This window comes from Rhinolophus hipposideros (assembly GCF_964194185.1).
Source record: "Rhinolophus hipposideros genome assembly, chromosome: 3".
In the NCBI taxonomy this organism is placed as follows: Eukaryota; Metazoa; Chordata; class Mammalia; order Chiroptera; family Rhinolophidae; genus Rhinolophus; species Rhinolophus hipposideros.
In genome coordinates, this window is record NC_138049.1 from 29003707 (window position 1) to 29019043 (window position 15337).

General features: G+C 34.0%; 1 long non-coding RNA gene across 1 annotated transcript in view; it reads right to left on the reverse strand.

Annotated features, from left to right (window-relative positions):
• The window catches only part of LOC308496324, a 272275-nt gene that overhangs the window by 58981 nt on the left and 197957 nt on the right, over positions 1-15337 (reverse strand). The window contains exon 5 of the long non-coding RNA XR_013993160.1: positions 13767-13870. This is a non-coding gene — a long non-coding RNA (uncharacterized lncRNA). The remainder of the gene's footprint in view (positions 1-13766; positions 13871-15337) is intronic.

Below are 15337 nucleotides of genomic sequence, written 5' to 3' on the forward strand. Positions count from 1 at the left end.
CACACACACACACACACACACACACACTCCAATTAGAAAACCAAAATCTGTCATGAAACAGACAATTCCATTGATCAAGCTCATGACTAGAAAACAAGCCGTATCTTTCCATGTCAATTTTAAACTTCCTAGAAACACAAATTCCTTCAAAAGAACTGAAGTACAATACTGAAGGGTATGTAAAGAATAGACAGGGCATAGACCCACTATGCATATTCAGCCTTTCCAAGAGCCGCTGTGAGAGAGGGAATCCTAGATACAAGACATCAGCCTGGAATCTTCTTTTCCATGAACACTTTACTATGCCAGTTGCTGAGTCAAGTCTAAGGCATACAAAGCAGGACACCTTCTCCAGTGCCAGTAGCAGGCACCTCTGACAAGAACAGAGTTGTACAGTGGGCATCCGAACCTCGGAGGGTCACCCTCTAGCTGTACTGATGGTGGAAACACATTTTGATTTCTACTTAGGATCAGTTTATTGCCTTCAAGGATCATTTCCCCACTAGCAAAGAGATATACACACTCTTTTAAAATAATATTTAACCTCGTTTTTAAACCTTTCTATTTATAAAAGTCTAGAATTTTGGAAATGGATTTAAATGGGGATTTTCTAGCTCCAGAAGGCGGCTTAAGAAAAAATAAATAAATAAAAAACTATGGCATATAAGGGAATGTATAATTGTGAACAAAAACCGAATGGTTAATGATGGAAAAGTTATTAATATATAGTTATAAGGTTTATTATATTGCTTAACTAATAACATAGTATTCAAAATTCAAAGATAGAAGGTAATACACTGTGACACATGAAGCATTATATTAACTGGTAGGTTTTATACTAATGTTAGCTTAGCTGATGCTGGTCTTTGGCATACTGATACTCAGGAAAGACAGACATCAGGGTGCTGCCTCAGCAGCCCCACAGCCTGGACTTAATTCATTGCCATTAGGAATACCATGAATGCTCTATCTATGGCCACTGAAAACCTACCAGTCTCCTATTGCTCTTAACACAGATAACCTTGGGTCTTCTAAACCTTCCACCAATACCTGACCGATTCTCTGTATATGTCTTCCCTAGAGAGAGAGAATCTGAATGGGTCATGAAAGACTATCCATGACAATGTATTTCTAACAGGAAGATCTCCAGTATCAGGCCATCTCCTTGATCTCTGATAAGCTTATAGATAGCCGCTTTCAGGTCACATCCCCCTCCTGGGTTGATTCTACTGGAACCAGGGAGACAGAGTCACATGGGTCAAAGCGTAAGACTATCTGGTACAAGAAAAATATTTTATTATATAGATACCCATAAATGCCATCATTATATATTTGCAGATATAATCTATTATACTTCAATATGTTTAAAGATTATGTAATAAGCATTTGCTGTTCAGAAGCAAAATCATCTCTACTTTTCCTTTCAACAACTAGAAAACAGTATTCTTTATTTATTTAACAAACATTTCTTGAGTTCGTACTACATGGTAGACACTGATAGATATGGAGGATACAAGAAAATACAGACATAAAGCTTATGGTCTTGTAGTAGATATAAATGCAAATTGGAAAATTTAATTGTGTTATGCAGGCTATGACTGGGGAAACATAAGAATACTCTTGGGTCACATGGGACAGGCATTTGACTGTAACCTCGTCAGTCTGGGAGGGCTTCCCAAATGTAATTACACATCAACCAACACATCCAAAATTGGGGTAGGGGGGAGAAAACAATGCAGGATAATGTCCAAGTTCTTGCTTTGAGTAACCAGATAGTTCGTGGTGCCATTCATAGGAAGGGAAGAAAAAGAAAAATGAAAAACAGGAGAAAGAGCAAGACTGGGATGAAAATCATGCATTTAGTTTTGCACGTGTTAAGTTTGAAGTACTAGAATATCTCCAAGTGGAGAGGAACAGTGGGTACCAGTATGGATATGAAGTTATCCACAGTATGGATGTATAGTTCTGAATCTAAAGAGATAAATCTCTGCTGGAAATGAAGCTCTGGGATTCATCAGCTTATACAAGATACTTGGAATCATGGGAGGGAATGAAATTATCCACAGAGGACAGGTAGAATGAGGAAAGAAATGACAGAAAACAAAACCTTGAGGAACATCCTTATGCAAGGGTCAAACGAGAAAAGAAGCCCTGAGACAGTAAAAGATTGGCTAGAGAGGAGACATAATAGGAAATCTAAGGAGTTAACAAGGCCAGTTGAATGACAGAAGTAGAAGCCGAATTATATTGAATTGAGATGTGATTGGACAATGGAGGAATAGAGCCAGTAGGTAGAGACATTATTTCAATAAAAATATTTGGCTGTCAAAGGGAAGAAACAGATAGGGTAATAACTAGGGAAGAAGGTGGATATTGAGAAAGATCTTTAAAATGCAAGAGGCTTGTACACATTTTAAATACTGATAAAATAAAAAAGAAATCCAGGTAAGAGTGAGGATCTTTAGATACAGGAGAGGAGGTAAACAATCAATAGAGCAAAATCCTTGAAAGCAGGGTGAGCTGGGAGCCAGACAAGAGACAGAGGAATTAATTTCAGAAGGAAGGAGAGGCATGTTGCCCATTGTGGGAAAAAAAGAAAATAACAAAAAAAGAAAGAAAACAGGATGGTTTGTGAATGAAGGTACATACGTAATTTTGATAGTGGGAAATTTTCATCTTACTAATAATTTTTGTTTTATAATGCTTAAAAATCTACCCATAGCCAAGTCTTTATACAATTATCATTTATAAAACTTGTTTCACATTAATATTTTATTTAACATAATTCTTATATTTAAATGAATTTTCTTTTTCTGGGTAGTTTTTAGAATTTAGTATATTTAAAACATTGATTTGAAATATAAAGTATCCAGGTATTCAAGGACTTTGTATCACATAAATAATTTCATTTTTATTTTTACCTTACCTACTTTCTACGTTTATAGTATACCCTTAGCTTGGCAAAGGGTATTTCTCTAGTGGAGGAAAAATAATTTTAAATTTTAGCTGTGGACTTTAGGTTTAGTTAGTAATATAAATAGCTCTAAAACTAGTATAAATAGCTTTAAAATGTAACTTAAGCTGTCTTAACAGTTTAAGAAATAAAATAATAAAAATTCAGGAAAAAATATTTGCAAAAGTTGTTTATTGCCTCATTTTTCATAAGAAATACAAAAATTGAATACAATCTAAAATTCTAAGTCAGAACAGATGTAAATATTATGACTGATAAAATATATACCAATTTATACTATCATTCACAGAGGATTTAAGTAATATAAATATTTATATGTGATTGATAAACAAAAAGTATAAAAATTATGAATGGAACATCATTTTTATTATGTTACTATAAACATGCATTGAAAGATTTAGAATATTACTTGTTATTTGTTTTGATTCTTTATTTTCTACTTACCTATATTTTCTAAAGTAGAAAAGTGAAAGTGTAATAAACAGAAAAAAATAATATTATATTTTTGAAAAAAATATTCTTGGATTTTTCTATTTTGAGGAAGATGTGTTTAGCTTATTTCTCATCTCTAAACTTTGAGATGATATGTGCACCTTGAGATAAATCTATTGTTGGTTCTTAAAAGTCAGAATTGATCTTCACCTAGCCATCCATTTCTCTTTTGTGCTATAAAAATAATGTTCTTTTTCTTCTAAATTTTCCATTAATGTTTTCTGTTGTGAGAGTCAAAACATTTATATGTAATAAAGAGAGTGCAGGCTAAATGCAAAGGTTAAAAAAAAAAAGTCAGTTCCATTAGATTGAAGACTTGTAGTTAACATCAATCATCTCCTCTGCCTTTCTTCTAGATCTTTCCAGCTGGAGCTCCCTATTTGTTCTGTGCCTTAAGTCAGAGGACAGTATGTACTCTACCTGTACTGGACCATTTTATTATTTGTCAGAATGTTTCCTACTGCTAGGTCATTTTGGGCAGGAAGTCATTGCCAGTTAGAAAGAGGCAGAAGAAAGAGCCAAAATAATATACTCAAAAAACGACGGCATTTGTAAATTGCACATAACAGTGTTATTTTAAACCAGCAAGAGCAGGGTTTGGTGGTGGCAACCACATCTACCCCAATGAGCGTGTCATTGAAGAGAACTAGGTATTTTAGGAGCCACAAGCAGACTGTACAATTAAGGTTAGGTGAAAGGATTGGGTAATCCTGCAATAGTCACTGTTACATAACACCCAGTTGCTGCCCAGGGATATGAGCGGTAACTGAATATTATAGCGGGAACCATTCGCTTTGCTGCAGCCAAGGGTCACTTGCTGTTTCCATTATAAACCTTGTTTTGTAGTTGGTTTATAACCCAGACAGTTTAATTCGCATCAGGCTGAAACCTGGCACTGAAATTAAAAGCCTAGAGGCACTTTTCTTTTTTCTTTCTGTTTTCAAAAAGAAAATTTTGAGCTACAAAGGACCAGGGATCATCTAGTCTTTTATTTTACTAGATGAAGAGAGTCACATGGGAGAATGAGATGGACATAACGTCACACGTTCACCAAATGCAAAATCAGACCTAGGACATAGCGTTTCTTTCTGCCTTTCCAATGAAAACAAACCAAAACAAAACAAACCTACACTAATCTGTGTTAATTTAATGTCTTTTCAATGTAGAGAAGCAAGAGGAAACAGTTGCCAACTCTCTTACATTCGCCAGAGATCCCTCTTCATGAGTTGAAGTAACTTGCCCAGGGAAACACAGCTTGTTAAGTGGCAGGCCAGGAAAGAACACAAATCTGTTTTGTGACTATTTTGCTTTTTTATATCCATTTTCCTCCAGTCATATCAATTATTTATCCAATTGACTCATTTAATAGCCCCAAAGAACTGATTGCTAAACCATTGATAAATGGGGCACTAGTTTACTACATTCCCATGGTCATAAAATGTATCATAAATTGAATTGGAAAAGAAAAAAGGGTTATAAAGCCAGGTTCATATTTCTATAAAACCACAATTGGCTGAAAAGTGAGTTCAATCAGTCAACTGAACAGTCATTTTATCTCCATAATATCAAAGGAAAATTGTTGTGGTGGATTGTTTTTCTTTGATAAATTCCAACGATTATTTTGTCAATATTAAAGTCAGAATATTTATATAAATGGAGTAAATAACATTTGTTGAACTATGTATTATTATATTCAGTTGGCTGGAGTTAGAAATTACATATACGAGCATACATCTTGACTTCATGCATAGCTGGTTTTCCTGAAATCCAACCCAGGAAGAACATTCTACATCATTATACCATGGCTCAGTATTTCAAAGTGACCTGCTCTCCCAGATCTGGAAAAGCACTCTATCACCGCAATGGAATGAGACTTTTTATAAGCTCATTCCTTAAAATCAGCATTCAAATTTCAAAATTTAGTTCTGTACCCAGGATATAGTCAGTACTCCCCTTCCTCTCTACCTTAACCTCTTTGTTTATCCCCAAGACACCTGAAACCTTCTGGAACATGTATTTTTCCTCTGATAGATGGTAAGTTCCTTTGAGTACAGGAACCATGCATGTTTTTCATATTGACATTCCTTCTTTCAAACACCATAATCTGTACCAAGCCATTGTGCTTTTCACCTGAATATAAATCAAAATTTATTTATGATGTTATTTACCTGGAGATACACCTGTGCAGAGTCTAGAATTATTATACCAACTTTCATTATCTCCTATATAAGGATATGATGATATTCTGAATTAAGCCTAATTTAAGAAAGGAAAAGAGGAAAATGTTGAGGAGCCTTAGACTTTGACTTTTGTTCACAAGTCAGAAATGAGTCGGATGATCAATTAGGATTCCAAGAGTATAATTTGATAAACTAAACCCAACCAAGAAACTTTGTCTCCTGTTTCTTATACATTTTTTCAGTACTTTTCAACTTTATTCCCCAAATTAAGATGTCACAATATGATTACATTTTATTTATACTTTTTGTCTCTGGTCATTATTATACTTTAAGTGTATGACATTGACAGCCTGAAATTCCAATAAACTAGGAAAACCATACTGAGAAATTGGGTGGTAATTGGCAAAAGGAAAGCATAATATGGAGAGAATTAGTTGAAAGCTGCTGTAATAATTTGGCTCTGTTAGGGCATTCATTTGTTTTGCATTTCTTGTCCAATGTATTATAACATTATTGGAGATGACTTCATAGGTCAAGTGTCAGTAAGAAACCTCATATTTTTATTTAGCATGAAGAGATCCAAATTTGCCAGAAAGTCAATATTTATCAGGGTCACTTCATTTAATATTTTTATTTTCTCCATAACCTAATGCCCATTTCTGGAGTTGACAACTTTAGTCAGTGGTTTAGTTATTCTCATTTGGTCGGAAATGGTGTGTGCCACCAACCTAACTTCTTGTTGCTAGGAATGAGACTGGGCTAAAGATGCTTTTTTCACTGAATAGCATGTCTCTGTGGTTTAAAAACATGGTATTAGTGGACTTCTTGGCATTACTATCAGGTTTCAGTGATGTTAGGGGTCCTATTTTAGGAATTTGGGGCTGTCCAGTTGAGCATTTATATCTTGTAGGAAGCACGTGTCTTTATGAAAAATCCATGAGCAGACATTTAAATTACATAGTAATGAAAACCTAAATACATTATAGGGGGCTTGACATGCAACTGAAATTCGCTGTGCTATTTAGTTTCCAAGCCATTAAAAAAGAAAATTGGTTTGAGATAAAATGAAAACTATGCAGAATTCTTGTTGTAAATCTGAACTCAAGTCAATGGCTGATGAAGTTGGAAAAACGGAGACCCATCTTCGCAAATGACCATTATTTGTCTCTTGTGTATACCTACCCAAGCATTGCTTTTCTATAATCACAGAAGTATCAGAACATGCATTCAACTCCATTCTACCCACATTTGCAGCCTGTATGAAATTGCACCTTGTGATTGCTAGGAACCTGTGTGATTTCCACAATGCTGATAAATAATTCTACATAAAATGTGTCTTCTGAAAGAGAATTTAGTCATTACACAACTGTTCAATCCTATACACATAAATGAATATCTTCACATATTTAAATATTAGGTGACTATGTTTATCCCAATTTTCTGTCCAAATATTTAGAATTGTTCCATTGTATATTACATTCTATTATTACTATTATTAATGCTACCTTATATATTTAGTTTAGTCTTCAAAACAGTTTCATATCCATCATCAAATTTTCATCTCTTTGTATTTTTGTGTTTCATTCTGGGAGATTTTCCTTGATGTGACAGGGTCTTCTATCAGGACTATTCTTTTATTCAGCCCCTTTATGAATAATTTTATTTTCCACAATCATGGTTTGAAAATACTTTTTTATTTCTATAAGCATAGTTTTAAATTCCAGGAAACTTACTTGTTCTCTGGCTTTTCTTTTTTCACAGCAGTATATTTTGGTTTTATTGATGCAATATTCTCTGGAATCTTGTTGAAAATGATTGTTTTAAATTTCTCTTTCATGAGAATTCTCTTTCCTAGGTTATTAGTTTCCTTTGTTCTCATTGATTTTCTTCAAATACTAGATGATCTATAGTGGTTTGTTAATGCATATGGATAGAAGAGAGAAGGGAAGGAAAAAGAAAGATAAGAAAATGGCATGTTGATTTCTCCATTGACTAGGTTTATTATTCCTCCCAAAATCTACATTCTGGTATTTCACATATGTGGGAAAGGGAAAGTTGTGACTCATACTTATGGGTGCATTCTAAAGAAAAGGTTAATTTGACTTCCTAAATCTATATACTTTGATTCAGCAATTCTATTTCTAGACACTTACACTAAGGGAATAATCAAGATTATATGTATGTAATACAGAATTGTACACCTGAAATCTATGTAATTTTACTAACAATTGTCACCCCCAATAAATTTAAAAATAAATAAATAAATAAATATCCTTTGTCCTCAAAAAAAAAAAAAGATTATATGTATAAAGGGCTAGCACAAGAATATTCATTACAGTCATAATGCAAGAATAAAAGAATGCAATGTGTTCTTTTGGGGGTTTTAAAGAGGCCTTCTAATATTTTGCCTCAAAAGTTGATGTTTGTTGTAGGTTTCCTGTTGATCTCCTTGATCAGATTATAGAAATTCTCTTTTATTCCTAGTTTACCCATAGTTTTTAAGGTCATAAACACTTGTTAAATTTTAGCAATTTTTTTTTCTGAGCTGATTATATGTCTCCCTTTCTCTTCCTTTTTGTTATTAAATTACATTTAAAATTTTTTCTTAGATATTTTTAACAATGTGGAATGTCTTGATCATAATATGACCAGGGATTAAGATTCTCAAAGTATTTTTTCGCCAAAATATTGCTTAGAATATTTGCATATATGTTCATGACCTTCAAATTTTTCTTTCTCATATTTGTTTGTTGGGTGTGGTAGGCAGATAATGCCCCCTGTTCTCCAAAAGATTTCCATGTGCTAACATCTATAATCTGTGGACAGTCTATGTTACTTGGGAAAAGGGACTTTGTCAATATGATTAACATTAAAGATCTCTAGATGGGAAGGTTATCCTGGATTACCCAGGTGGATGCAATCTAATCATATCAGTTTTTAAAAGCACAGAAAATTTCCCAGCTGTGGAGAACCAAAGAGATGTAGAAAGAAGAGGAAGATAAAGATGGAGGAAGGAGGCTATAAGTGAAGAAATATGGGCAGCCTCTAAAACCAATTCTTCCTTAACCCCCAGAAAGGAACATAGTTCTGTCCACACCTAACCTTACTCTGGTGAGGTCTGTGTCAGACTTCTGACCTCTAGAACTGTAAGGTAATAAATATGAATTGTTTTATCCAACTAAGTTTGTGGTAATTTGTTACAGCAACAACAGAAAATTAATATATCTGTTTGTTATTAAGATCATACTTGGCTTACAAGATCAAATGGGATTCTTTTCCATTTATTTCCATTTTCAGGAAGAATCTGCATAAGACTGGAATAAGACACTAAAAGAAGGTTTAGTAAAACTTTTTCTTTAAGATTATCTGGGCATACTACTGGCTTTGTAAAGGTTTTCTTTTCATTTCTTTTAATATTGGTTCAATTTTAAATTGTTGTAAGATTTGAAGGGAAAGAAAAAGTTTTCCTCAATCCTCTTAGGGTCTCTGGCTGGATCTGAAAGTTAAACTGACAAAGACGGATTAACAGGAATAAAGCAAACAAATGTATTTAATGTAAGATTTACATGACACAAAAGCCTTGTAAGAAAATAAAGATTTGAAAAAACAGTTAAACCTGAGTATTTCTATACTAGGTTTGTTGAAGAATGAACAGTCATGTAAGATATAATAGGTCAGAGGGCAAATAAATGTAGTAAACTGGGGGAAATTTAGCAAGTTCTATTTGTTAGATAGAATTCTTCTTGATGTCCCTTTGTCATTGGAATACAGATACTCCTTTCCTCTGGGAATAGGGATGACACCACACATATGAGGGTTTTATGTTCTGTTAAGGGAAAGAGGGTCAAGGGGAAGGTCACAGTGACCTTCCTACTTCTGCCATTTTCTCAAACTCTTTTAGCTTAAAAAATTCAATATGCCAATATGCCATATTTTGGGGCAGAGTATCTTGAACTTCATCCGATTAATCTTATTATGAAATTAACCTTATCATTATAAGATTGTTCTCTTGTTATATTACTTTGTTTCCAGGAATTTCAAATTTTCTTCTATCCAAATATAAAGTTTCATAGTATTCTGATATTATCTTTTTAATCTCTGCTCTATCTTTAGTTATGTCTTTCATTACTATTTATTTGCCTATATCTCCTTTTTTTGTCTGTTTTCTTTTCTTCTTTTTTTTTTGTTTAACAATTCATCAGTAATTTACCTATTTTGTACATAATTTTTTCAATTTCTTACTTTTATGCAACTTTAGTCTTCCTTTAGGAGTAATTTCCTTTTATGCTGAAAGTTAATTTTTACTCTTAGAACTTAGTTTACTGAACTTCTACTGAGGTTAAAACTCTCAGTTTCTACTTATGTAAACATGTTTTTATCTTTCCCTTGTTATTGAAAGAAAGTTTGACTGTTTATAAAATTCTAGATTGACAATTTTATCATTTCACTGTATCCTGACTTCTGTTGTTGCTGTTGAGATATCCACTGTTCAATTTTTTGTTTTTGAGATTTTATATTCTCTCAGATTGCTTTTATGAGCTTCTCTTTGTATCTAGAATTCTAAAGCTTTAATGGAAGGTGCATAAATATAGATTGATTTTTATTTATCCCATTTGTATACCTTGTGTTTCCTCTGTAAATTCTTACCTTTCATCATTTTTAGAAAATTCTTTGTCATTATCTTTTCCAAAGTTGCCTCTGCTGTACAATTTCTATTCTCTTTTTAAACTATGATGATATAAGTTGTAGATCATCTTATTCTATCTTCCCTATATTTTAACTTTGCTTTAGTAATTTTCATTTTTTTATCTTTGTGCTGTATTTTCAATATTTTTTATGAAGAAACTTTCAGTTTCCTTAGTGACTCTTCATCTGTATTAATCTGATCACCTCCTAAATTTTTAAAGATTATATTTTCATTCTTAAAGGTGTATTTTGTTGAAATCTGCTTGCTAATTTAGAAGACATTTTGCCTTTTATTTAAAAAAATATTGTATACATATGTCTTATATCTAGTGATTTCAATATCTTCAGTCCTTGGGATTTATATCTGTTATTTGTTGATTCTATTGACTCTTACCAGTGATAGGTGGCTTTCTTTTGCTGTGATCTTGATCAGAGATCATATTTTGGCTGACATAAATGAATAAAAATCTTGAGGATTAATTCAACAATGAGGTTCTGCTTTTACCCTATCAGAAATAGAAATTTGTGATTGAGAATACACATTGCTAACCCAGATCTTTTTAAAGGAGAAAAACTTGAATAGTTACTGCTTATAAGAGATGAATATGTTAAATTACAAGGTTTCTGAAAAACAAGATTATGTAGTAGGCTAAAGCTTAACACATGTTCTTAATGTGTTTTGATTCTACTTTAAGTTTAAGCCACTGCCACAGCAGTTACAGAAAACTAATCAGTGAAGTCTTAGATTGAGTTTGTTATTTCAAAACTAGTTAGTAGCCTTAATCTCTTACAAGTAACAATTAAAAACAAGTATTTTACAAAAAAAAAAAGATTAACAAATGCACTTTCTTATTAGAAATAAAACATAAAGTGGGAATTATGAGTGAAAACTCCTTAGACAAGAACTCAAACTTTATGATGACAAAATATAGGCTAAGTGTAGACTTATCTTAAATTTTATGGAAACAAATATGCAAATATTTCCTAACTTTTTCTTATCCATTTGATAAGATATAACAGCTATATGAAAGCTTTGTCTTGTCCAAGTAGTTATATAAACATACAGCTTTGGAAAGACCAAATCATTAGAAGTTCTTTTCGTTGAGTTATAATCTATCACCTACTCAAAACCTGCTCAAATTGACTGCAATGCTTTGCTTATTGGCATGAAGTTCCTCTCTCCCTTGATGCCATTTGATTAATCTCTTTCCCTCTACCCTAAACTCAGATGCTTTACAGACTCTCCCTGTCCTCAAAAGACACCAAAGATCTTACACACCAATCTCATTCTGCTGGGTAACTCTACTGGATACAACAGCCCAAGTCACCATCTTACCTAATCCTGTAGGGAGAAGCAGGTACCCAGATTCAGTGAATGGGGTTCGTACATAGTTCACAGTGGCAAATGGAAGCTAACGTGACCTTGTAGTTTGAGGAATTTGGGCCAATTCAGTGTACTGTTGTTGTTATTTCTATGTCCACACATACATCCTCATCCCAAAAGTGCCAAGGGGATTCTTCCAATCACGGAAGAGCTGCATGTAGAGAAATACTAATGGAACACACGGCCCTTGTGACATCTTTGAATTCAAGTTTCGTTGACAAGTTTCAATCAGTTGGGGTCTCTAACAAAGGGAGAAAGCCTCTACCATCAGGGACTATTTAAGGTACCAGACTCATTGCCTCTGGCATTGTTATCAGCTACATTTGTTTTCAAGCAAGCTACTAGCTTGCTACTAGGCTCTTGGCAAAGTTAAACACATGATCCATTGAAGACTTGTGATTCTCTGGCCTGATATTCCCATTTTTGGGATGGGTCAACTAGGACTCAATGACTAACAAGGTGGGAAAGGCCCAGTAAGCCTACCTTGTCAGATGAAAATGACATTCAAGAGCATAATCAGCCTGGCCCCAGCAGCATCTCAGCATGATATGCAAAAGGAGCAGCTGCTCTCTGAGGGAAATTTCATCTCCTACTCTGTTTCCTGAAGTGATGCCTCAGGTTCAATGGGGCTCTCAAATCACAGAGGTTTTCCTAAATGCCTCGTCTGGTTCACTGATGGTGAACAGCTATGTTTATTATGTTTTGGCCTAAGTAATTCACCTTCTAGTAATTTAGAGTACAAATATATTGATATGTGTGCATAAAGTCATATTTGTAAAGATGTCTACTGCAAAGAAAATGACAAGGAACTACTAAAAATTTCTCATTTAGGGGACCAGACAGAGAAATTAGTTGTTCCTCACAAGCCACAGCAAATGTGTGTCTTTTCCCCCCAAAATATGTCAAAGATAATGTTAACAATGTTTCGTTTTTATGGACAGTGAGTATTTCCTCAGTGTTATATAAAGTGTGAATAAAAGCATGTTTTTGGTACCTTTTGCATTTATTGACCAGCTACATACAACCTAACAAATAATGGTGTGCTTGTTTAGCAAAGGCAACTTTAAGGCAAGACCCTTAGTCTCCTCCCTCAAACCCTTAACTCTCTGGTCCCACAAAAACATCACTCCTATGGTCCCCCATGCAAATTCTGGTTTCAAGATTTATTATTGTATGAAAGCACAAGAAGCTGAAAAATGTAAAATTTATCATTTTCATGTAAAAAAATAGCATAAATAAAAATGTTTGCATGGACTAATTCTGAAAGAAAACACAAAACATGGTAATAGGGTTGCCTTTGAGGAGAGGACAGGGGAAATCCCAAAAGTCTCTTGTGAAAATCAGTCTTATTGTCATTGCTATATATAAAGAAACATACTTAGGTAAAGAAGTAGTATCTCTGGGTGGTGAAAATCCAAAGCACTATTTATTTATATACTGCCCGTTACTTATTTTGTATTATTGCTACAAGAATTTGAATTTATTCCAAGACCCCCCCCAAAAATTAAAAATAATTTGAAAAGCATCATCCAGCAACAATATATGAAAAGAAATCCATATTTTGGTAACTAAGAGAGCAAGAAAAATTGTAATATCTATTGCTGAAAAGAAAAATATAATCCTGACTAAAACCTGTATGCTGAAATTAGAATGGGGGAGAGGTAAAAATGACACACAACTAGAAAGACAAATGACTGGCAGAGAAAATAAATTTAGATGCAAAATTACCTGTCATAAAATTTCTCAGAATATATAACCAAATGGAAATTCAAAGACCAACCCCACAATATCTTGCTTTTATTATTTATTTTGATGTCCTCTTAGATACAAGGATATGACCAATCAAAGAAACAAACAGTATTATAACAAGAAGCTCTCAGTTCCATTCATTAGGTTTGAATGGCTGTGTTTCTCCCAGAATCCTATCTGGACTAGCCTCTGTCATTATCATACCATACAGACAGACAGATGTCTCTGGGGCTTTTGGTGGGGATTCTTTTATTCCCAGAGCACTTTGAAGGATTTGAGATGGAGAACACTGTGAACTTGCCTCTGTACGTCTTCCAGACAGTGGAGAATCGGTTTGGGAGCAGCAGCTTGGAGTTCATCTTCTGGGGCCTGTGAAAATATCTTTTGCCTTTGTAGATTGGTGAACTGAAAAAAAAAATACCTTCAATCACTGGATTGGTATTATATACTACCAGTACTCTGAATGTTTATAGTAATCCACACAAACCAGATTATAAAACTCCAAGAATGTAAGGTAGATCCTTCATCTTTCAGGAAAACAGTACCTCTTAAAACAGTTATTTTATTCCATCCTTCGGTTGTTGCTAATGGCAACAGAAAGAATGCACTGGAGTGTCATAATAATCCTCCATTAAATCCCTAGTGTTTCAATTTTAATGCTATAATTCAAGAGCTGACAAAAGCCCATTGAGTGCATCTATGGGGTGGAAAACAGGCGGGCCCATTTTCTCAGGGGTGATGCTATAGCAACATGGAATGAATTTGGGGTCAGAGAACAAGCAGTCTCCATGCTTTGTTTGCATTTCCTAAAAGTGGCTAAAAGTGGAATACAACATTATAAAATTTACCCAACTAAGTCGTTATTTTGAGCGGCAGGAAGATAGCTCCCTTCGTAGTGCTGTTTACGTTGAAAACAGAAGGTAACAAAACCAGAACTGGAAGAAAGACATGTGGACAAATACATTATGAAATGACTCTCAAAGTGACCACTTTAGAAACCCCTAGAGCCTTCCTGTGCTTGACATCCAACCCCTCTCTCCTGGACAGATGATGCTTTTTAGAACATGGAGAAGTATTACAATTAACCAAATGCCTTTTTAAAAACAGGAGACAAAAGAGTCTGATTGGCAGTCCCTGAAAGTGACTCCCTTACAGTCATGCAAGACATGGCAAAGTAGGGCGTTGTTGATGACGTCAGGATCTTCATAATGGTACTTTTGTTTTAGTGAGAGGATTTTTTTTTCTACAAGAAAACAAATACACCTGAATCACAATTGCCCATTGTGCAGCAAAAGGCAAAACAAACAAACAAAAAAAAACCCTACATGATTCTCAGAAATTTGTGCTGCCAACTTTCCTTTCCCTAGGCATCTGCGTTTTCATTTTTGGTTTTAGTGTTGAACTTCAGCATAATTAAGTCAGTGTCCAATACGTAAAATTCTACATTTGGAGTGGTTATCCAATAGGGTGTGTTTAATTACGGACTACATTGACAATGGCTAACAATATACAAAAATGAAGGATGTTAGGTTTTCAAGGGCTGTCATAGACGAATACATCTGAAAATCAGGTAGCTCAGCAAAACTCAAAACCCTTCCTTCTTTTCCAGGCCCTCAGTGTCTCATCTCAATATTTAAAAATCCTTGCGCCTCTTAACCTCTCACAACCTCTAGTACCTGTACCTCTTGAAAATCATCCTAAATATAATGGCAATATTAATCATATTCCTAAAACAATAACAAAATTTCTCCCCTATTCAAAAATATTTGATGCTTATAGAATTAAATTCATATTTCTCCAGTTTAACTCCGCTATTATAGGTGAGCCAAAATGTGTTAACTTGCTGTTCCATTAATATATCTTACTTATACT